Below are 26,187 nucleotides of genomic sequence, written 5' to 3'. Positions count from 1 at the left end.
TGCCTAGACATATTTAAGAGTCATGATACATTAAGTTCATAATTAAGAGTAGCCTTACCTCATGAGAATATATAAAAGTTGGCAGAAGTTTTTCTGGGGTAGGGTGGGGTGGAGAGGAGGGATGTGATAATAATAACAATGTTGGACTAAGGAAGATAAAATATATCCATTTGTTTTGGAATTCACTATTTAATTAGATGTTTTTTGGAGAATGTTTTTCTGATAAATTCACATTTTGAGGCCAGTATAAAATAGTATCTCATCCTTTCACAACTTAGCTTAAAGGAAATTACATATGTTGTCTAAATAATGCCTTATTGAATTTAACATATTCCTAGTGAAAATTTCCTCAGGCCATTGATTCACAAATTTTAATTAACAAAGTTGAAATTAAGATTCCTTTAAAAACACTGAATGTAGTCATGAGCCTTCAGACTTTGAAAATTAGGGTCACAAGTTTCCATTTATAAATGGAACATTCTCAAGTCGTATTAGAAATGAGATTTTTGATTGAAGAATTATTATGTACTAGTTAATAAAAAACGAGAATTAAAGTGTATTTTGCCAGAGTGATTTTTGTCATCACTGAAAGTATGAACCAATCTAATCTAACCTATATTATAAAGGGGAGTTATTTGAAAATCAATAATTTTTACATAGTTATTGGTGTGAATAGTGAGTTTGATGAAATCTGTATTTTGTAGTTTTGTGTTTCTTGTAAAATTCTGCCACTGCTTAACTTCTTCCAGTTACTTTAAAAAAAATCTCCCATCTTTTGCATTTAAATCATCTTTCTTATGGGACTGTTTTTCAGTCTTGCCATAATTGGGCTCACTTCAGCAAATGCTTGTTGAGTCTCTTTGTTGGGCACTATCCTAAGAATGTGGGATCTGAAAATGAGGGAGACAGGTGTTTTGCTTTAAAGGGTCTTCTAGTATACTATGGGAGAATGACATATGCATTTTCATTATCATATTTAGATCTCAGAGCAGGTCAAATACCTGAGAATTTTGTTAATAGAAAGCGTTTATTTAAGTGCCTAGCAGTTTATTCCATTGTATTGGGTGTAGCACACACAGGATGTTACATAGGTATGAGTTACACTCTGTTGCTTACCACAGTCTGATACAGACATTGGCCTTAGAATAAGAATTGCTTATATGTATAAATATATGATCAAAGAGCTCAAATTTGTGAGAAGAGAAATCATATGTAATACATGGTGTTTGGACTTTTTCATAGGGATTAGGAAAATGATTAGATTCTCACCTAACAGGTCATGGCATAATAAATTCTACCTGGAATAGTAGTAAAATTTAAAAAAAAAGGAAGCCACTGGTGAATTAGAAAAAGTAAAATTGAATATTAAATATCAGAAGGGAAAGGAATTTCAGTGTCTAAAAGCAAAGAAACATGACATTAAGGAAAACATGGACTGGTTTGATTAAAATTTTTTTTACATAAAATCATTAAAAGGGAAAAATGTACTATTAGAAAACAAAGTGGATAATATTGATGTTGCAGCATATATAAAATACATTTTACAGGAAATATTAAATTCTTGAGTAAGATATATAAGGGATGATCATAAAAATAATAAATATAATACTCTATGTAATTTGTGAAATTAGTTTCTTTTAGGCTCATAAAAAAGGTAGTTACAGGGACTAAAGTTAGAACCAAAAAGAGTAAATTTTTTTATTGTTTATTATTTTTGAGAGAGAGAGCGAGAGAGAGAGCAAGCAGGGAAGGGACAGAGAGAGAGGGAGACACAGAATCGGAAGCAGGCTCTAGGCTCTGAGCGCTCAGGACAGAGCCTGACGCGGGGCTCGAACTCCCAGACCATGAGATCATGACCTGAGCTGTAGTTGGCTGCCCAACTGACTGAGCCACTCAGGCACTCCCCAAAAGAGTAATTTATGAAAGGATTGACTAAATTTCTAATTAATAATACAAACTGTTGTAAGAATCACATACTCAGTGAAATTCCAGCATAAATCAGGCGCTTATTCATTCTGCATTCTGCAAACATTATTTGAAGATTTAATATGTGCCAGATACCATACTAACTGCTAAAATAATAAACATAAATAACAAAGAGCTCTTTCTCAAGGAATTCACAGTCTAGGGACAGAACATTGCTTTACCTCCTTTCTTCTCTTTCTTTTGTAAGGCGAGTCCCATCAACCCAGCCATTCATCTGTTTATACAAAAAACAGAGTTCATGAATCCCTAGAGGTTATAAGACTTTATGCTAGGTGCAGGGATATTAAGACAAAAAATGAGACTCTGTCATTGAGGAATTTATTCAAGGAGATGGGCAGAGGAAACAGTGGTTAAGAGACATCAGAGGTAGATGCCATTCCAGAGAATAGCTATCTCTAGTTCTCAAGGGAAAACATACACTGTGTTGGCAGATCTTACAAATTAACACCAAAATAATAATGCAATTTATTTATTCAAAGTTTACACTTTAAATACAATTAAAATGTTACTGTTCTTTCCAGATATAATACTTACTGAAATAATCAAATCCTTATGAGAACATTATTTCTTGTCAAAGACCCTATACAAGTGTGTTAAGATATAAGCAGATTTTACTAAATATCTGTCCTTGTGATTTGTTAGTGGTTATTCAAAGGCTAAAAGAGAGAGTCTTTTTGACACAATTATTACTGATAGAATGAAGTGCATGCAGAAGATGAGCACAATACCCAAGAACTTTATAGAGATCAGTTATGTGTTTTTCCTATTTTCATGTAATACTTTTTATTTGTCTTGTGGTATCTTGTTCTTCCAATTTTTAGTCTTCCTCTCTTTCCTTTAGTTTTATTTCTGTCTTATAGTTAATTTGATCTCTAATGTTACATTATAATATCCTAATTTTTCTCAAAGTTTATTCACATGGTCCATTTTACATGAAAAAAAATGTTCCTAGGTATATAAATGCTCAAAAATGAGTATGATTTCTTAAAACATGTTTGTGTGCCATGTAAACTTTGACATAAACTACACATATTGTACGTTAGAGAAATACAGAGGTTAGTTTTTAATAATAATTAAGTATGTATAATAATATATTTAAAATATGTATTTAATAAAAATATATTTAAAAATAATGCTTAGAAATGGATTTATTGATATAAACCATTACTTGTATTGACTAAAGTGATTTCATGAACTATACCCAATTGAACTTTTCTTTAACTAACTTAAATATTTTTAAATGGGAATTACTGAGGAGGCATTGAAGTACTAGTTTAGGGGAGGAATGAAAGCCTCAGGGAACCAGATGTCCCTTTGTGGTAGGTCTGTCTAAATACTTCCTGTTAAGGGGCACCTAGGTGGCTCAGTCGGTTAAGTGGCCGACTTTGGCTCAGGTCATGATCTCACCGTTCATGAGTTCAGGCCCTACATCAGGCTCTGCGCTGACAGCTTGGAGCCTGGAGCCTGCTTCAGATTCTGTGCCTCCCTCTCTCTCTGCTCCTCCACCCTCATACTCTGTCCTCTCCACTCTCAAAAAATGAAGAAACATTTTTAAAAAAATCAAATACTTCCTGTTGAAATTGACCCCTAATGGCTTATAATCAGGACTAAAGTTCTATGAAGATGAAAGAGCAAAATTACTTGCATGCAACTTTTTTTTTTCAAAATGTGCACAAAGTCTTGAATTCATTAAATAGTCTTCCTTATGGCCATTCTGTCATATATCTGGTGTTTGGACCAAATATAGTTTTTCCATATAGAGCTTGGGTTAGAATCTCATTCTGATCCTGTGCTCTTCCCACACACTTTTCCAGTTTTATTTATAATAGAAAATTGAAGAAATAAAACCACATGGCAGAGGTAGGAAGTGAAAATAAATCAAAACTCATACTTAACAAATGCATCCCATTGGAATGCTTGTATAGGCACCTTGAGTCACTTTTAAACAGTCACTTGCTATAGACGTACACTCAGAGATTGACATCTTAGAATCATAAAACACCATATTGGGTGTAAGTAAGGGGCAGTGATTTGCATTAAGTTGCTGCTTAAATTGGTTAATTGGCTTTCTACAGAACTCCCTTGTTTAATTTGTTTTTGAAATAATAACAGTTACAGCATTAAAAAACATGCTTCCAGAGCAAAAATTTGCATGCTGTAGTTTAGCTGTTCAGTTCTTATTATCAGGAACCAATCTGCAAAGGCCCTAGAGCAAAAATTATCCCCACATAGATTTCCTCTGGGGAAGGATTATAACTGGAAAGTCAGTGAGCTGAAGAGAGTTAACATTCTTGGGTTATAAACGTCATAGAATAGGTGAATAGTTGTTCTGAGGAGGTATACAAGTATTATTCTTTCACTGTTACTCATGAGTATCTCTATGGGAATTGATAAGGAACAATTGTAGTGTGAAGGTGATAAAAAAGAAATGGGTTTTCATAGATTAATGAAGAAAAGTCATTAGCTATAATCTATGTAGGAAGAGTTTAATGAAGAGTGGTTACTACATTTAGCTGAAAAGAAAAATGCCCATTTACTTCAATTAATGATTGTTTAAAGTAAAATATGATTTATTATTTTCCATTTTACAGGTGGAAATTTTGTGATGTATTTATGATGCAAAATTTTAAATTGCCTTTAACATTATGTTTTACAAATATTGATCGGTTGTGTTTTCACAAGCTTATGACTTATTTAAAAGGAGAAATATTGTCTCGTGTTTTGCATTATGTTTTCTGATATATTTTTATATATAGACATGTGCTGCAATTGTAAGATTTATGGTAATTTAAATTTAGACTCTGGAAAACAAGACCTCCCCCTAGTGACAGTCTCTAACAATGTTTCTGAGAATTTAAGCATTAGAAAAACAGTACTATTTTATGTACTGTGCAGTTACACAAATACCTAGAGTCTAATCAGATTGCTATTTAAACTCTCCATAGTATATACAGAAAAAATAATGTTTATAATATCACTTGTTCAAACTGTGGTAAAAAATTAGTCAGTTTTAGAAATCAGATGTAATTTGGGCTATCACTTTTCCCTCTAATTGCACAAAAAATATAGTACTCATCTGTAGCCTTATTAAAATATGTTAACAAATGTGTATTACATATCAGTGGAGAAGATATGCAGTGGGAATATTCATGGGTAGTTACTAATACATATATTTTTACTATAGATTCTTTTTTTAAAAACAGAAATACCAGTTTTTGTCTTAAATATGATCTTTTATACCTCTTATCCCAGCAATGTATGAGAATATATTTATTCTCTAATAATAGCCAATAATGTCTGTAATCTGTCTTTTAAGTATTTGCCAATCTGATTGATAAATAGGAACTGATAGCTCATTGTTACCTTAATTTACAAATCTCTGAGTTTGAGCTTCTGTTTATGGAAATTGCCACTTGATTATCCACTTTTCCATTGGGTTGTTTATATCAACCTTCCCAAGTTTTAAGGACTATTTTATACCATAGAGTTTAATTGCCCTCTTTAATGCTATTTTCAAATACATGGTTTGTTGATTTTGTTCAAAATATCTTTTGCCATGTGAAAGTTTTAAAGCTTTGTGTAGTCAAATATATTTTATAATTTTATAATATATTCTATTATGATCATGAAAGTCTTCTAAAACTACATTATGCATATAATATGCTATATTTTTAACCGGATTTTTGTTGTTTTATTATTTTATATTTAAGTCTTTAATCCTAAATTTTTAAAGATATGTTGTAAAATAATCAACTAATTTTAGTTTCTTCCAGGTATATATATTTAATTTTGCCAGTACCATTTATTAAGCTATGCACTCTTTTCTCCTTACTGGCCTATTATTATTTGTGAGATTATCTATCTGATAATCATATTATCTTCTACTCTTTGTTTTTATGTTAATCCCATGTTTTGATAATAGAGGCTTTTTTGGCAAATTCTCATATGTACATGTACCTTCTAGCATTTTTTTTCTGCAAATTTTGGGCATCTACTCTTCAATATAAATTTAGGAAAATCTTATCCACTGAAGGACAAAATTGGGATTCTAATTTGGATTTTATTAAATATACGTAGTAACATTGAGAGGCAATATTTTTAATATTAGGAATTCTTATTCAAAGCATTAAATAACTTTTCATTTTTGGAATGTCTTTATATTCTCTAATAAGATTTTAGTGTTTTCTCTGTAAAGTTTCTATGATCTTTCTTACTGAAAATAGTCCTAAGTATTTTATGCCTTTTTGAGTACTTCAAATGAAATTTTTTGTTTTTACTTTTTTTAACCTTCTTAACCAATTCTTATTCTAGTAATTTCCTTTCACTAGACTTTCAATTAAGTGTTTTCTTTTTTTCTTTTTTCTTTTTCTTTTTTTGAGACAACATGCACGTTCAGGTGCCAGAGATCAGGGGAGGGGCAGAGAGAGAGAGAGAGAGAGAGAGAGAGAGAGAGAGAGAATCCCAAGCAGGCTACCCACTGTCAGCACAGAGCCCTACACAGGGCTCCATCTCAGGAACTGTGAGATCATGAACTGAGCTGAAATCAAGAGTTGGGCGCTTAACCTACTGAGCCACCCAGTGCCCCTTTTTCCTTTCCTTTTCCTTTTCCTTTTCCTTTTCCTTTTCCTTTTCCTTCCTTTCCTTTCCTTCAAATGTTTTATTTATTTTTGGGGGAGGGAGAGAGAGAGAAAGAGAGAGAACATGAGAGAATGAGCAAGGAAGGGGCAGAGAGAGAGGGAGACAGAGGATCTGAAGCCAGTTCTGGGCTTATCGCCGAGAGCCCAGTGTGCGATGTGGGATGTGGGACTTGAACTCACGAACCTTGAGATCATGAAGCTGAAGTTGGTCCCTTAACTGACTGAGCCATCCAGGTGCCCCTCCTTTTCTTCCTTCCTTCCTTCCTTCCTTCCTTCCTTCCTTCCTTCCTTTCCTTGTACCATGTTTTTCATGGGTTTTCATGTTCCATTTTATGTGTGGTCTGATGTTTGGCAATGGTAATGCTACTGTTTAGAGACAGTGCACATTAGGATTTAGACTACATGGAAGAGTCACCCATTATTCTCTATTGAAGCTTTAATTCATACAGAGTATTTGAGTGGGGACGCTTGCAAGAATAAGCAACACTATAGTTTTATTAGTTATATTATTAACGTAGCTCCACATTATGTTTTGTTCCCTACTTAATTATGTTTATGCACCTTTTTTCTTTCTTTTATTTTTTTAAGTTTATTTATTTATTTTGAGAGAGAGGGCAAGTAGGAGAAGGGCAATGAGAGAGAGAGAGAGAGAGAGAATTCCAAGCAAGCTCCTCACTGTCAGCCCAGACCCTGACACGGGGCTTGAACCCATGAGCCATGAGATCATGACCTGAGCTGAAATCAAGTGTCAGATGCCCAACCAACTAAGCTACCCAGGCATCCCTCTTTTATGCACCTTTTACCTCATGCATGATCAATCATTAACTTTGCCTTTTTCACCCCTACTCCCTGTTTACTTACTGATTATAGAAACCTCATGGTGACTGGATGGTAACATTTGTCTTGAAATTATCTGACATATCTGATCATACCAGGTCCCAAATGGTATATTATTATCCAGAAGAATGTGTACCTCCAGATTGGTTCAAGCTCTCCCCCACCCTCTACCAAGGTTTCAAGAGACCCATCACCTGCCTTTCATATATTCACTTCATTCCCCAAACATATATAAGCTATCCCTAGACTCAACTGGGCAACATAACTTTGGGAACTGTCCTCTTCTTCGGGTTGGGTTGCCCATCTGATAATAATGCTTTCTTTGCTTCAGAACCTATGACTTAGACGTTGGCTTGCTGCACGTGTGCACAGGCAAGTTTGAGTTTGTAAAACTATGTACTTGTACTTTCTACTCAGTCTCATTGTATCATTTTATTGGAAGAATTTTTTGTGTGTCTGTGGATAAAGAGCTAGAAAATAGAATGGGAAGTATCAGTAATAAAATATTTGACATCTGATTATTTTTCTTTACCCATACTACATAACCTCCTTGGAATATTACTTAAAATAGGAAATCTACATATTTCCCCCAACATTAACTATCCTCCCCCCCTGCCCCCCCGCCATAATCTTGGTTTGATTGGTTTGACTAGTACTGCAAAAATACTTATACACTAAAGGATACTTAGGGGAAAATAAAGAGGGATACCTGGATTGCCTGAAGAGCTATTCACAGTGGTTCTTTACATTGTTGTAATATGTACTTATGCTGCTCTCTTGGATGGAATGACAAACATAGAGATGATAATTAGACCTGTGGGCTAGTCATGGCTTTGCTGCTTACAAGATGGTACAATCAGTGATTCTCCAAAAGTATCTTTTCCCCAGTTTTGTTTTTCCTTAATCATTTGGGATTATGAACTCCTTTTTAACTCTGATGAGAATATAAAACTCCTCCCCAGAGCATGTTTACATGTACATATACATAGTTTTGCATGTTATAAAATTTGTGGGATTTGCATATGTCTTGAAGCTTGCCCATTGAAGGATCTGGTTCTTTTATCTCTAGCATGCATGACTTTAAGTATTCGTTCTAACACTAACCGTTTATTTTATCATTGGTTAATCATTTAAACTCTCTGACCCTCAATGTTTTATCTACAAAGGAGTAGATTGGATCTGATGACCTCTAAAGCCTGCTCTAGCACTAACTTCCCAAAGGTTATTGCAGTATCATAGTCTAACTTGATGAAAGCAGTGTACTTTTATTATTCCACAATTATAGAGCTCATCCTAATTAGTATTTGCTATTAATTGAACTCTTTTGCACTCGTAAATTGTTTTTAATCTGATTTAACAGATGTTTATCAAGTACTGAATAAGTACAAAGCACTGTGTAGTGCTTATAAAGTTGAGCCTTTGCCCTTAAGGATTATAAAATGTAAGTTGAAAAGATGAATAATATAATGAACGATGCTTAAGATATGAAGTATGGGGGTTAAAAGTTATAATTGTCCTTTTAATATTTTTTTGAGATTGGAAAACTTTATCTATAAAGGGCCAGATAGTACATATGTGGTTTTTTGTACCATACCGACTTTGTCATAATTACCCAACTCTGCCATGGCATCACTCACAAACCTAGACGGCACCTAAATAGATAGGTATGGCTGTATTTCAGTAGAACTTTTGTTTAGAGAAACAGGCAGCGTGTAGGACTGTAGTTTGCCCACTCCTGAAATAAAGATTATATTCATCAAGGAGCACTTTAATAGAGGCGATGCGGTATGTTATGAAGGACTGATTGGCATTTAGATGGAGCAGAAGCAGTCGGGCAAGAATTCCAGGCTGGAGAGACAACATGATCAAAGACTAAAGAATATTTTGGAAACTGTTACATCATTTCAGATGGAGAAGCAGTTTAATTCATATTATTCAGTATTGGAAAGATTTCATGAGAATTATATCCATTATCATGAGTCACAGGACCTTCAACCTTATTTTAACATTTTAAATGTTTTACTGCAACTTGTTTCAGGAAATTTGATAAAGGATGGATGACTTGGAGAGAATTGTGGGCTGTTAACTTTTGATGAAGGTAATCAAGAAAGAAAGCTCTTTCAAAATTTTTCTATTACATGTTCTTAGATTGATGAGGGAAATATCTCTCTTAAGAGTTTATTGAGATATAATTGCATAAAATATAATGCAATATACAGCACCTACTTAAAATGTATAATTTGATAAGTCTGAATTTACTTACGCATTGTCAAACATCACAACAGTCAGGATAGTAAATGTACCCATCATCTCCAGGCATTTGCCCATGCCTCTTTGTAATCCCCCTCTCACTTCTGGCCCCTTTCTTCACATCACCAAGTGACTACCTCTTTGTCCTCTGTCACTATATATTAGATTGTATATTCTGTAGTTTTATGTAAATGGAATCTTATTGTATGTACTCTTTTTTTTTTTCTTCTTTTACCAAGGTAATTTTGAAATTCATCCACATTATAATTTGTGGTGACAGTTAAAATTCCATTCATGTCTTGGTCTTTGAGTTGTTACTAATTTTTTGCTGTCCTAAATAACACACTATGAACATTTATGTACAAATCTTTATATTGTTATATGATTTTTTTTTTGTTTTGGGTAAATACCTAAGAGTGAAATGGGTGAATATTATGCTAGGTATGTGTTTAACTTTTTAAGAAACTGCCAGACTGGTTTTCAAAGTGATTGATCATTTCACATTGTAATCAACAGTGTGTGTGATTTCTAGTCCCACCACATTCTTGGCAACACTTGGTATGGTTAGTCTTTAATATTCTAATTGGTTTGTAGTGGTGGTATCATTGTGATTTTAATGTATATTTTCCTAATGTCTAATGATGTTTAGCATATTTTCATTTGCTTATTTTCCATTTACATATCTTTTTTAGTGAAGTGTCCACATCTTTTGCCAAATTTATTGGGTACTGTATTTTCTTATTGGGTACTGTATTTTCTTGTCAGAGTTTTAAAAATTCTTTATTTCTGTATACAAGTCCATTATCAGTTATATGATTTGCAAATACTTTCTCCTAGCCTTATTCTCCTAACAGTGTCTTTTGAATAGAAGTTATTAATTTTTTTTTTGTTTGTTTTGAGAGAGAGAGAAAGAGAGAATGTGTGAGCTCATATGAATGGGAGAGGAGCAGCAGGAGAAAGGGAGACTCTTAAGCAGGCTCTATGCTCAGTGCAGAGCTCGATGTGGGTAAGCCTTGAAGTTGGGTAGTGCCATGTCAGTCTTCCAATTTTGTTCTTCCCCTTCAATATTGTGTTGGCTATTCTGGGTCTTTTGACTCTCCATATAAACATTAGAATCAGTTTGTTGATAGCCACAAAATAACTTGCTGGGATTTTGATTGGGATTGAGTTCATTCTGTAGATCAAGTAGGGAAGAACTGACATCTTGACAACACTAAGTCTTCATTTCCATGAACATGAAATTTCATTACACTTATTTCGATCTTCTTTGATCTTATTTTCATTGTGAGATGCTTTTTAAGTACAAATTTGATCTCTTTAATAGATAAAGGTCTATATATTTCTCTTGAATATATAGTTGCTCTTCTTGGGAGGTTTTCCATTTCATCTAATGATACTATTAAATTGTAAACTTTCTTTTTTGTCATTATTTTAGGTAGATGTTTATCAATCATTTTGATTTTTCTCCAAGAAACAGCTTCTGATTATATTGATATCATTATGGCTTTAGATTGCTGTTCTGAAGATTTTTGCTCTGATTATAATTAATCTGGTATAATTATGATTTATGTATTTCTCTTCAAGTTCTATCAATTTTTGCTTTATGTATGTTGACATTCCCTTATTAGATGCATAAATCTTTAGAAATGTTATGTTTTCTTGATTAATTAATCCTCTTATTATTATGAAAATCCTTCATCCCTAGTGTTATTCTTTGCTCTGAAATCAAATTTTTCTGATATTAATATAGCCATTCCAGATTTCTTGTGGTTAGTGTTAGCATGATGTATATTTATTTATCCTTCTATATTTAGCCTATTTGTTTCTTTATATTTAAAATATGTTTCATGTAAGCAGTACATCTTTGGGTCTTGCTTTTTTCTTTAAATTCAGTTTTGTAATATTTGCCTTCTTTTTTTAAAAATTTTTTTACATTTATTTATTTTTGAGAGACAGAGAGACAGAGCACAAGTGGGGAGGGGCAGAGAGAGAAGGAGACAGAATCCGAAGCAGGCTCCAGGCTCCAAGCTGTCAGTACAGAGCCTGACGCGGGGCTTGAGCTCACAAACCATGAGATCATGACCTTAGCTGAAGCTGGACACTCAACCAACTGATCCACTCAGGCGCCCCAGTAATATTTGCCTTCTAATGTTAGTGTTTATAAACAGTTTGCTTATTGTACAGTTATTGACATGGTGAGGTTTAAGTTTATCGTCTTGCTATTTGTTTTCTATTAATTCCATCCTTATTTTGATATCCTTCTTTCCTTTGTCTTCCATCTTTTGGATTGAGTACTTTTAAAAATTATTTTATACTATCTAACTCATTGGCTTAGGATTGGCTATATTTCTTCATTTTGTTATTTTAGTGATTAGTTCAGAATTTGGAGGATATTTTTTTTAACTTATCTGAGTCTACTCTCAAATGATATTATACCACTTCATATGTAATATTAGAATATTACAGTAGTATTCTGCTATTTTTCCCTTCTGATTCTTTATGCTATTGTTGTCATATATTTTACTTACACACATTATATTCTCTACAGTACCTTCTTTTCTCTTTCCCCTTTTCTTCCTATTCCTTCCTTTTCCATCACTTCTCTTTCTTTGCATCTTCTCTTTTTGGTTCTCTTTCTTCTCAGTTTTCTTTTGCATAGTTTCCATTGCTGTGTTTTCAAATTCACCAGTTTGTTTTCCTGATTTATATAATCTGCTGATAAATTGATATGTTGTACTTTTCACATCAGGCATTATTTTTTCATCTTTATAGAATGATTTATTTGTTTTTAAGTATCTTGTAATTTTCTTCTTAACTCTTAGGGTGAGGTCTTTCCTTTTATTTTCTGAAAAAAATATATTTCCATTTTCCTCATCATTTCATTTAGGCTTTTTGTCATAGATCTTATTTTTATATATGTATCAAACATTTACATTATTTTTTCTTTAAGAACTCAGGTATCTTTTAACTAGATTATTAATATATCTTTTACCCATATATCTTGACATCCATTTTTATTCTTTTCCTTTCTCCCAGCATCTATTCATAGTCGTTTCTATAAGTAGTCCCTTCTGGTTCTCATATTTATCTACTTTTTTTTTTTTTTTTTGACAGGAATTGACAGTTCGTTGGCAAATAAATTCTTGATTTCTTTCTGTTTGTATCCTCAGTTGACTGGTGCTATACACTTATTGCTGAAGTACATGGCAAACCATTTATTTCCCTTTCCCAAGTTCTAATAACTAATAAATTTGAATCCAACTGGATCTCCTAATAACAAATTTATTATGTTTTCTGTTGTTCCACCGATTAGTCACAAAGCTCTTTGAAGCTTGGGAACATGTGATTAAATAACAAACAACAAATGAGGACTGTAGAAACTCAGATATCATTATGGCTGATAGTGGTTTTAAATGCCTTCGTAAAGAAGATTAAATTGAGCAGTTTAAACATTTAAGTAATAAGGAATAAATGAGAATGACAGTAAATGCTGGCTGTGTGATAACTTAATATTATATGAGAGAGCATCTATAAGAGTGAATTGATTATCCATTTGACTAAGTTCTTCAGAGATAATTTTTAGCATTACATTTACCTAATGCTTCCCATTAACAAAAGAAGAATAGTTCTTAAAGTAAATGTTAAAATTTTAAATAGTGTTTTAATGGACTAAGACCAACATTTTCTTCTGGAGAAAGTAATCTTTACAATTAGAATGTAATTAATAGAAAACTATGATTTAATTTGCAAATCATTAATTGTGTACATTAGCATTCATTCAATGAATACTTTTGAATATATCTACATAGGATATGAATTGGTCTGTTTGGCACGTACAGCATTTGAAACAATATTTAAATTAGTGGCTCACATTTAAAAATCAGGAGGTTTCATATATAGCCCTGACTTTCTGGAATTTTTTTAATAAAAAGAACCACATGATTTCACCACACTAGTTTGCCTTCTATCAATGAACAGTTGGCTGGAACAGCATAGCAGCTGCCCACTTCGAGTAGGCACTTCTTACAGCACCATATTTCTTACTCATTTATGTTGTCTTCTTGGCCATTATGGCCATTTGAAACTATGATTCTTGATGTCCTGTGCGTATGATACTCTGAGAGATACATGATGGATATTTCCAATAATGATATTAGAGGAGATAAATGTCATGCAAGGAAAAAAATGATAAGCTACATAAGAAAGGCTATTATTTTAACCATCACAGAATATTAGATTCCCAAACAGTTATGCTAAGCAGCCATTTTCTTTTCCATATTTATGAACAGTTGTGCACAGCCTTACTTATCCATAAACTATGTACAAAATCTGAACCTGCCCATGTAAGAATGTTGGAGAAAGAACAATAATATGAAGAATGGGAAAGTAAAAGGTGTGATGTGTATCTTTTTCTTTTTTTACTAAGTGTTCCAAAATGCTGTTCATAGACTGATAGACTAAGATTTTCCTTTAATCCTTTTTTTTTTTTTACTCAACTATTTAACAGTTAATCAGTTATTACCACTGAAACTTTTAGGTACTTACAGTGGACATCAAGTATTTTCTCCACGTAATGCCTCTTCCCTCATTTTCTGAGTAAGTCATCACTCCAAAAAATGTACACACATATGAATACCTCACTTTATCTATGAGGCCTGAACAAGAGCTACCACCTTCTATGCTCAACTTTCGTCCACAGTTGTTAATTCAGTGATCTAAGCTGGGCCAGTAAGAGATTTTTTTCACATATTTAAAAATTTTTTTAATGTTTATTTCAGAGAGAGAGAGAGAGAGAGAGAGAGAGAGAGAGAGAGAGAGAACATGTGTGCAGGAGAGGGGCAGAGAGAGAGAGAGGGAGGGAGGGAGAGAGGGATTCTCAAGCAGGTTCTGTCTGGTTAGCACAGAGCCTGATGTGGGGCTTGATCTCATCAAGGGCCGTATCTCATGAACTGTGAGATCATGACCTGAGCCAAAATCCAGTCTGATGCTTAGCTTACTGATCCATGCAAGTGCCCTCCCTATTTTTTAAACAGATGCAGGGATAAGGGTGAATTTTGTAGAATACTCCTTTTCTCTCTGGTCCTGAAGGTTAGAGAATGGAAACTGAGAAGGTGCTAGTGGCTGTCTCTGAGGAGGTAGGCAAGTTCAGTCTGTAATGGGGGGGGGGGGGGCAGAGCCAACCCAAAGGAGATACACAGCAACATAGTAGATAGTCCTGTCAATATCTGTCATTTGGAGGCCAGCCCTATCATTTATTTTTCATAGTTTGTTTACATGTACCAAAAGCAATTCCCCCTTTAAGCTAGATGGAACACATGCCATTTACAGCCAAGATATTTCTGATTAACACACCACTATATTGTTTCAACTTTAATAATAGTTTAATCTAACAATTATTTTTTAGTGCCCACAATTTCAAAGAATCTGCTAAGTGTTTATGGAATTCAGAGAAGAATAATATATAGGTTTTGCTTTCATTGAAGTCTAGAAAGAGAGAATAGGAAAATCCATAAAACTAGAATAATTTAGAGTCATATGAGCCATACAAGAAAAATGTAATTAAAAGAGGAATCAATCATTATAATCATTATCTTGAGGGAATTGGTTTTCAGGGATGTTTCTTATACAATGTGACATTTGAGGTGGATTGGATCTTTTTCTTTCTTTCTTTCTTTCTTTCTTTCTTTCTTTCTTTCTTTCTCTCAGAGAGTGTGAGTGGGGGAGAAGGGCAGAGGGTGAGATAGATTTATTTTTTATAAATTTAAATCCAAGTTAGTTAACATATAGTGTAGTAATTGTTTCAGGAGTAGAATTTAGTGATTCATTACTTACATGTAACACCCAGTGCTCATCCCAACAATTGCCCTCCTTAATGCCCATCACCCACTTATTTAGCCCATGCCCCCACTTAACTCCCCTCCAGCAACTCTGTTTGTTCTCTGTATTTAGGAGAAAGAGAGAGAGAGAGAGAGAGAGAGAGAGAGAGAGAGAGACAGAGAGAGATAGAGAGACAAAGAGAGAAAGAGAAAGAAAATGAGAATCTTAGGCAGGCTCCACGCTCAGCATGGACCCTGACCTGGGCTTGATTCCATGACCCTGAGATCATGACCTGAGCTGAAATCAAGAGTTGGAAGCTCAACTGACTGAGCCACCCAGGTGCCCTGAGGTGGATTTGATTTCTGTGGGAGGACATGAGGAGGCATTTCATGCCAAGGAAAAGAATGAATAAATGCATCGAGTTTGGAAGCATGGAACATTTTTCAATGATAGTAAATGATACAGTTTGGCTGTAGGCGGCTAAGATGTTTAGGCTGGATGGGGAAGACATGGCTATGTTGTAGAGGCCTGGCATGTGGAGGTCAGTTTGCTATATTTGATGAACATGAGGGGAGATTATTGAATATTTTTTAGAGTAGATGTGCCTTGATTAAAGCTGCATTTCAGGATTAGTTTTGTAGTACTGAATCACCTAGATTTATGTAAGGCGAACCAACAGGAAACTTTGGTAAATATGACAATTATCAAGTCTTGGAGTGATGATGACCTGAAATATATTCTGTGAATGTGGAATGGAAAGGAGATGGATGTCAGGTAGAAATGACATGTTGGGTGAAGAAATCAGAGAAAGCTCAAGACATTTCTAATACCGGTGATTAGTTTGGTGGTAACACTAATAACCAATGAAGATTTGAAACCCTATTAACCTCTAATCTTTAGCATCCAAGTCATATACAACTTATATATTACTTTAAGTAAAGGGCTAAGCTGATGCAGTTTTTCTTTGTCTTTACCTGTATAATCAGAAGACCAAATAATTTGGAGTCAGCTTAATCTGGTTTTAAATCTAGACTTAACTGTTTTATAGCTCTGAGACTTAGATAAGATACTTAACTTTTTTAAATCTCAATTTTGTTATCTCTAATATGAATATAATAGGGTTAACCTCTTATGGATACTCATGAGAATTAGGCAAGATAATACATGTAAAAACAACAGAGAGTGTGCCTGGGATATAGCAAGGATTCAGTAAATGCTTCCTTATTGTAGGCATTGATGTGCTATGTCTACAAATCCATAAGCCATTCCTTACTAAGGATGCAGTGTGAAAAGCCTCTTTTTAAACAAAAAGTGGAAATTGTTTTCAATTTCTATCTAGGGTTATCTGGGGTAAATTCCTAGTCTATTTTTTTTTTTTTTTTACAATTCCATGACATTCCCCAAACTTTTGCATATTTGCCTTGTATGCATAACTTGGTTTCCATCTTCATTTCTTGATTCATATCCTCCATTGGATCTAAACCCTATTCTGAATCAGGCTACTAAGGAATTGGTTTCTATATCCTGTTTAGTTCCTGTTATTCACGCTCACAGATGCTCCACCTTATCCTGTGAGGCTGCTCCTCATATATCTTCAAAGTAGATCAATTACATAAAATATTTCCATAGCCAACTACTTGACTTTAGTCATTATTATGGCTTATAAACACTTGATATCATTGCCTACCTGTGTGATTTCAGCTTTTTCATCTCCTAGCCTATTATCACTTCTGTTACTTATATTGATGTGGATAAAGTCAGTGTTTCATTGACACACTCTGCCTGTCATCTGGATGTTAGCTAGCCATTTTTCCACTTCATTGATGGTTACTGGCTAAATCTCAGATTATTATTTTGAAAATTTTCAGGTGACCTTGTCGCTTAAATTTTGTGTTATTAAACTCAATTTTATAGTCCATTGTTTTTTGACAAGAGTACCAAAACAGTTGAGTGAAGAAAGAAGAATTCTTTTCAAGAAATAGTGCTAAGACAACTGGATATGCTCATACAAAGAATGAAGTTAGATAGCTGTACTTCACACCATACACAAAAATTAATTTAAAATGGATCAGATCCCTAAATGTAAGAGCTAAAACTATAGAACTCTTAGAAAAAAATTATGAAGAAATCTTAATGACCTTGGTCTTTGCAGTATTTTTGAGATATGACTCCAAAAGCACAAACAACAAAAGGAAGAATAGATAAATTAGATTTATCAACATTTAAAGCTTTTGTGCTAGAAATTATATTATCATAAAGTTGAAAAAAATGATCCATATTATGGGAGAAAATGTTTTCAAATTATATATCTGATATGGGATTTATATCTAGAATATATAAGTAATTCCTACAACTCGGTACTAAAAACACAAATAATCCAATTAAAAATGCATGAAGAATCTGAATAGATATTTTACCAAAAAGGTTATACAAGTGGTAAATAAGCATATGAAAAGCATCATTACACATTGGGAAAATGCAGTTCAAAATCACAGTAACATACCACTTTATACCCACTAAGATGACTGTAATTAAAAAGTCAGATAAACAGAATGTGTTGGTGAGGTTGTAGAGAAATTGGAACCCTCATAGGTTGATGAGGGGAATGCAAATGGGTGCAGTGGTTTTGGAAAACAGTTTAGTAGTTCCTTAAATTATTCAGCATAGAAGTTCCATATGACCTAGAAATTCCACTGCTAGCTATATTTCTAAGCAAAATGAAAACCTGTATTCATCTACACAAAGACTTATACATGAATGTTCATAGCAGCATTATTCATAATAGCCTAAAAGTACAAACAACCCAGTTGTTCATCAGCTGATGAATGGGTAAATAAAATCCTGTGTATTGGAATATTATCTGGCAATAAAAGTGAAGTATTGATATATTCTACTACATGGATGAACCTTGAAAACATTACAGTAAGTCAAAGAAGCCAATCGCAAAAGACCACGTACTGTGTGATTCCTTTTATTGAAATGTCCAGAATTGGTAAATCTCCATAGAGACAGAAAGTAGATTATTGGTTTCTTAGTGTTGGGAGAGGAGGGAATGGGATGAAAATGAGTATGAGTTTCTTCGGGGAAGGATGAAAATGTTCTAAAATTAACTATTGTGATTGTTGTACAACTCTGTGAATTTGCTAAAATCCATTGAATCATACACTTTAAATGGTTGAATTTTATTTATGTGAATTGTATCTTGATGAAATTAAAAAAAAATCAAGAACCCTTGGTTTCAAGTTTGGAGGAAAGTGATAGTGTATAATTTTCAAAACATGGGGAGAGTATAGAGGTGGGAAACTTAGATGAATTGAAAACATTTGAATGAATTGAATAAGTAAGGCGGGGGATGCAGCTTCTATCCCACAGGTGGGAAGAGCCTTTCTGTTTGGAGAATGCACCCTTGAGAACCTTTGTTTGAGTATCTCAGTGAGTGAAATAGGAGTTGGGTTTTTATTTCATGATTAGCAAAATAAGCTGGCCAGTTAATCTCTTCATACTCCTGCTTATAAAATAGTGTGACCTCCAGTCTTTTTTTTTTTTTTTTTTTTTGGCCACCTCCAATCTTAATTACAATTTGCAATGGGATTTGTATTCTGAAAGGAAAAGGAGAGCTATGTACTTCAAAAGTATTTTATAGGTATGTAAAGTACTTATATTTTCTAGGGCTATTGTCAGCAAGAATGAGTAAACCATTCTCTGGGAGCACTTAGCCATAAGAAGTGAATCAACCATATAAGAACATTTGAGACACTATCTTGTAAGAAATTACTTGTAGAATGGGGTATTGCTTAAATGGAAGAATTACTTTATCAATTTTGAGTGATTGGTGTACTCTTAGAAAGTACATCATGAACTTTCGATCACCATAACACGCCTTAATATTGCTGGTGTTCTTTTTTCAACCCTGTATCATTTTTCACCATTATATCAATTACCTGAATCTTATAACTGTAGACCATGATTATATAGCCATCTGCACCATGCTCTACTATGCTCTATAGTACCTTTTTGACTATACAACAGCAGCAGTCTGAGCAAAATTTGTGACTCTTAGAGGGTTAGAAGGTTCAGGTAGTCAAAGAACCCTTTTAGACTTAGCCTGTTCATTAACATAGTTATTTAAAAAAGAACCCAAACATGCGTTTTATACTCTTAAATGTTTCATATATATGGCACTCTTTAAATAATTTATCATTATCATTGTCAAGTGTGGAATATTAACAGAATTGCTTTTCAATGTCAGCTCACTTGTTCTTCTCCAATATCTATATTAAGTTTAAATAAATAATGCCAATTATACATAGCTGGTATCCTCAAGAATTCATCTCAGCTGGTAATTTTACATAGATGTCCCTTCTGAAGGATTCTTTGTGTCTTAAACAAGCTTCTGAAATATTGGCATGTTTTTTTTTTCTTCCAGCATTGATGTTGTTTCAAATTGTCCTAACATACCCTATAGTCTTTGTTGTAATAGTCCATGATTATTTCTCAAAGGGAATGTTTATATGAATCATTGTCTTCCAACACGTTTTCCTGAAACTTTTGATCATTATGCTCTGTATCAAATTTAGAAAAGCACTTTTATCAGGAGACATGAATTCTCTTTCAAATGCATGTTTCTTTCTCCTGTGTCAAGAAAGACCATTTCATTCTTGATTCTGTTCTCATGTGGTGTATTTAAAATATGGATATGGTGATGTATACCTTTTTTAATTTACTAGTTCAGAATATGTGGACACCATTTAGTAAGTGAATAACTAGATGCTTTGAATTTTATCATAGAATCTATGAGCATCCAAGGGAGTTTTCATAAATTAATAACTTAAGTCCTATAGCCTATTGTGATTAGTTCTAATTTTCTAGGACTAATTTTCAAGAAAATAAAGACTGCTGGAATATTCAACCTTAATAATTTTGGAGTCACATAAGGCACTGTTATGAGGGATACCTACCATAGGTATTTTTTTTGTGCTGAAAGCAACATTCATGTGCATTTACAAATCCAAAAACAGTCTATCCTCAGAGAATGGATGAAATTTGTCCAAGAAGTTTGGAAGGTTCATGGTTTTCAGCTGTGCAAACATTTCCAAACTCAACTGAATTTATATTAATCTCTTCATTTAAATAAATGTTCTTGTACTATTTCTAGTCTACCTTCAACCCACCAATTGCTGTAGCAAAATAAGACAAGATAGAATCAGAGTCTTTGGTCTTGTGGAGTTGCAGAGGGATTCAGTCCAACCACTTCCTTTTCCAGGTGAAGAATTAAAGTATGCATTATTTAAGTACTAAATACAGGGAAAATTCAATGGTTAATGGCTGAGCCAGGACTAAAATCAGTCCATTTGTTCTTTTTTTCTACTATTCTACTGTCAAAGTTCTACTGTTGACTTTGCTGTAACAATTGAGTTTCAAAAGCGTAGTTAGAGACTTTAGGGACTTTTCCTTAATATAATGCTTTAAAGGTGATAGAAAAAACTTTGAAAAATATGGCTCGTTATTTCGAAACATTTGAAAAGACCCCAAAACATAACCGTAGCACAACTTTTTTTTATGTTTGAGGAGGGATGTTATAGGCTGAATTGTGGCCCCCACAAAAAATCATGTTGAAATTCTAGCCCCCAGTACCATAGAACATGTCATTATTTGGTGATAGCATCTTTACAGAGGTGATTAGGTTAAAATGGGGTCATTAGGGTGGGCCCTAATCCAATATCACTGGCATCCTTATAAATTTGGACATAGACATGGACAGAAGGAAGACCATGTGAAGACACAAAGAGAAGATAGCCATCTGTAAGCCAAGATGAGAGGCTTTAGACAACTGTAAAGTTAAAATAATATTCGTGTGGGGTGCCTGGGTGGCTCAGTCAGTTGAGCATCCGACTTTGGCTCAGGTCATGATCTCACGGTTCGTGGGTTCGAGCCCTGCATCGGGTTCTGTGCTGCCAGCTCAGAGCCTGGAGCCTGTTTTGGATTCTGTGTCTCCCTCTCTCTCTGCCCCTCCCTCGCTCATACTCTGTCTCTCTCTGTCTCAAAAGTAAATAAACATTAAAAAAAATTAAAATAACATTCTTGTAATTGTTTTCAACAAACGACTTTGGAAAAAAAGGCTTTTCCCACTGGGTGAGATCTGATTTAGGTCAAATATAGAGAAACTTGAAATGAGTCTTCTAGGAACCATAAAATAGGTCATATCATGACATTTCTTTGGGAATGAGAGTTTGAAGATGCTCCAGACCCATACTGTTTTTTTTTTTTTTTTTTTTTAGAGGTGCCCTGTCTTCTAGTATTCACCACAAATACGTGTGCTTAATTTTCAACTAATGGGGGAAAGGAGTAGGGCAAATTCAAATTCCTCAAAGATCACTGTTTTTACTGAGATCAGTTATTTTTCTTGAATAAACATTCACAAGAATGCTGCAAGCCTTTGGTATTTTGAGTTTTGAAAAAGTTGATTCTAACAATTTTGCCAGTTCTCTTGTTGGTTTTATGTAGGAGAGGCTTTTGGAGGTTCTCACTCTGATTTTCACTGTTGTCACCCCATTTCATGAATTTTATCTAACATGTATTTATTATTTTTTAATACAATATGTTTCCTGATTTTCCTTGTTATTCCTCCATTGGCCCATGGGGATGTTGGAAGTGTGCATATTTGGGGATTCTAGATATCTTTTTGGTACTGATATTTAATTGACTTTCATTTTGTTCAGGTAATATATTTTACTTCAGTATGTATATTTCATAAAATATTGTTTTAAATGTGCTGATAGAAATATGGATAAAATGCTAGATTGGAAAGCAAATAACTGACTTCCTGTGGGGGAGACAGGTAAGGTTCTTTTTGCAGCCTTTGCCTAAGCCATGAAGGAAGGATAGCGTCTAAGCCTCATGGAAAAAGTGTCAGAGAGTGTTTTACAGAGCGGGTACAGTATATGCTAAAAGTTAAGAGAATAAAGAAAATAGGCTGACATGAAGAACCTTGACAAGGTCTCTAAGCAGGATGTTTAAAAGAGCCTGTAGGAGATGTTACGGGTTGCCGCACAAGAGAATGGAAAGAACACCAAGCTTTAATTACCTTTAATTTTAAGGTAAAAATCTGAGTTTACTTGAATGCAGTAGGAGGCCACTAATAGGTTTCAGGCAAGAGTAAAAATGATTAAATTTGCTTTTTAGAAAATGAATTCTGATGTCATTGAAGGAATAACTAGAATGGGAACAATTAAAGGTAGCAAGAATTGTGAGTTCTGGCTCATGCTGATGAGGGCCTATAAGAAAGCATTGGCCATGGAAAAAGGAAGTTGTGAATTTGATAGATAAGATATATTTGGGTATCCTTATTCAGTAGATGTTTTAGGTAAGAGAAAAGTTTAGTAAACTTTTTGGACTGGGGACTAGATAATATGCTTCTAATCACAGTAGTTAATAGGGAAAGAAGCAGGTTTTGCAGAGGAAAACACTTTATTTATATTTGAGATGGAGAATTTACTTTGTACAAAATCATATTTAGTCCAGTGGCAGCTTGCCCACATTAGCAATATGTTATTAGACCCCAAAGACCACTGTCAAACCATCTGAAAGTGAATCTAATGATGTTAATTAATTTGATGAGAGATTCTTATTAGCCAAAATATCTTACTAGAGAGATTTCATCTATATATCTATATCTAGGTCTAGATCTAGATATCAGCAACACTGAGAGAAAGTCTTGTAAATTTATCGAACTTGTAAAGCCCTGGCTTCTGTTTGTAAAATCAGAGGTATTTTGGAATAACTGAAACATTGATGAATATGTATGGAGTTGCTTAAGGAAAGCTAATTAAAAAAAAAATAGCCTTAGTGTATTCATAAGGGAAGCAATTCTTGAGCAAGAATTCTTCCTCCTTTGGTAATGGTCAGGGTGACCATTTGTCAGATGGTTTACACATCAGTTCAATTCAGTTCAGCAAACATTTGCTGAGCATCAACTATACACAAGGCAGTATAAGTTACTGCATAGCTCTGCCCTTGAACACTTATATTCTCAAACCTTTTTGTATCCTCTAGTTTCTTCCTTGAGTGTTCTGACAGACTACCTTTGGTTTCTGAGATGCCAGTAGGGCATGAGCAGCTACTTGTGTCAGATATTGATTCACTTGCAAGGGCTGCCAGAACACAAATATCACACAGGTTATGTTTGGCACTTTGACAAGGAAGGGCAGTATAAATGGACTCTTGGAGAGTTTATTGAGTGATTACACAGGGTGTATTGAATATTTTTGAAAATCTCAGATTAGGGATTGCAGCTGTCTGTCTTTTTCTGCTGCAGTTAAGATTTTTAATACTTAATACTTGGTGTGTTAGCAAAAACAAATAGCTGGGACTCAAGAAATCTTGTCTCTGATTTAGTACTAGTGAGTTGTGAGTATCAGTGGAACTGTTTCCCCATCCATTAAATGAAATGATTCAACTAGATAAATGGTTCTTCTGCATGTGTACACAGATCTTTGTATATAATTTCAAGAGGTTCATAGAATCACTGAAGTGTAACCATGACCTACTGATTTGGACACTGTTACTATGTGACCTTTTAGAGCCTTTCCAGCTCTAACATTTTCTGATTGTATGATGTTTGTGCTCTTGAACTCCAGTGATTCTTCCTTTTGGTTCAGCAGCTGCTGGCAGGAAGAGGGGGCACCTCTGGCTCTTTTAGGGTGGCTAATGAACAGTCAGCAGGCAAGCTGCACTGATTGTTCCATAACCTCATTAGATATCCCTCAGTATTTCTCAGCTCATTCTATGTACATGCTGTCTCTACTGCCTGAAATTTTCTCATTTGATATACTATGAACATATTGGACACTCTTAAAACACTAAATATGCCAAGGAGAAAATGTAACTTCCATTAGCACTTTGGCTCCCTCAGTGTTGACGTTAGATGTTGATAATATTTGACTCATTTCTTGGCTATTTGCATGATCATAAAACTGTAAAGATTTATTTTTCCTTTGCCTAGATCGTGGGATAGAGAATTCTCTCCTAATGTTAAAGGCATGTATTCATTGATGCCAGCTGATGTTATATATGTGAGAGTGTGTGTGTATATTTACATACACATATGTAAATGTGTGTGTATGTGTATATATATATATATATGTACATATACATATATATATATTCCAACACATGCATGTATTAGAAGTGGGTAAAGGAAAGGATTATTTGGCCATCTATATATGTAGACGGGATCTGTTCAATATTCAAGGTTGGAATTATTAATCTTTTAGATATCCTCAGTTAAAGCGGTGATAAATTCTAGTTTTTATCTCAGCTTATTCCTATCCTTGACCTTGATGAGATTAGCTATAGTGTTGTTATTCTGATGGATACTGCAATAATAGAATATTTAAATAACATGGAACCCAAATCGTGTTAGAATACTTCCATTACTATTCTTCTTTACCTTCATAAGTTCCACAATTCTTGTGGAACTCCTCAAGGTCTATAATACTACAAGAAGTTAAGCATGAATCTATTGGTAGTAAGATTTAGACTGAATATATTCTTTAAAGAATAAATTCATCCTAAGTAATTAAAATAATAAGGCCAGCATACAGATGCATTCTCTGTCCTAGCTCCATTATATATCTGTTCCATTACTTGCACATGAATAAAAAAGTGAATTATTTATTAAAGCTATTACTAAAAACCTTTACCTTTATATTCTTATCTAGAATCTTTTCTTAACATTTTATCCATTATTTTGCCAAAATATTTTAATATTTTGGAAGTACGGGTGATATGCACACAGGTACTACCTTTCAGAATCATCCCTTCTCTTTTAAAGGAACATGTCAGTAGGTACTAAAAGGTACTAAAAGGAAGAGATTTATTTTTGTAACTGAATTATCATGTTATCTTAATGTTACTATTTACATATGGTTTAGAAGTTTCTTCCTTTGCAAAGCTTTCCCTCCCCTAGCCTGCATTGTATTTATTGTCCCCAGCCAGTTAGGTATGCCTCTTCCTTGCTCACATTATGCCATGAACACACTTCTGCATATCTTTAATATTGCACTTGCCACATCTTTTGAACATTAGCTTCAAAAATTCCTATCTTCCCCACTAGACCATGACCTTCTTGATGGTGGAAACTCATTTTTATTTACTGTATTTTATTACCTAGCACAGACTGTAACACTCAGTAAGTATTTTTCTAGTGAATAAATGATAGTTTCACCCCTTGCTGATTGCTTGTGATGATTATGAAAATTAGAGGACTTTGGATAAAATAAGTGACCATGTATTGAATATCTAACATTTTTTGGTGCTGGAGTCTTTTATATCAACAACTGAAAGATGAACCTGGCAAATAGTATCTTTGGAATGAAAATGAACATTTCAATGTACACATGTTTAATGGTTCAAGTGAAAATCAGTGAATCCTAACATTTTAGAGGCCTTATTTCTTTTTTATGTTTTTAGAGCTTTATTTTTACCTTTATTGAGGTATGAGTGACATACAATAAGGTACATATAAAGTATGCAGTTTATGAATTCTGACATATTAACATACCAGTGAAATCATAACCACATTATAGTGAACATAGCCATCAGGCCCAAAAGTTTCCTCAGGCCTGTTTGTAGTTCCTCCTGTTCCTGCCCCTGCCTTTAT

At 33.9% G+C, this 26,187-nt stretch overlaps 1 protein-coding gene across 4 annotated transcripts in view; it reads left to right on the top strand.

The window, feature by feature from the left end:
• NAALADL2 (N-acetylated alpha-linked acidic dipeptidase like 2) overlaps positions 1-26,187 on the top strand; it is a 1,336,058-nt gene that overhangs the window by 27,212 nt on the left and 1,282,659 nt on the right. The window contains exon 3 of one of the 4 annotated variants that reach the window (XM_049629586.1): positions 9,499-9,558. The exons of the other annotated variants lie outside the window; for them this stretch is intronic. The gene's annotated coding sequence lies outside the window, so the exon portion shown is untranslated. The remainder of the gene's footprint in view (positions 1-9,498; positions 9,559-26,187) is intronic. 4 annotated transcript variants of the gene reach the window in all.

This window comes from Panthera uncia, chromosome C2 (genome assembly GCF_023721935.1).
Source record: "Panthera uncia isolate 11264 chromosome C2, Puncia_PCG_1.0, whole genome shotgun sequence".
NCBI lineage: Eukaryota > Metazoa > Chordata > Mammalia > Carnivora > Felidae > Panthera > Panthera uncia.
Note: the sequence above shows the minus strand (reverse complement) of the source record. Positions and strands in the feature narration are given on the sequence as shown.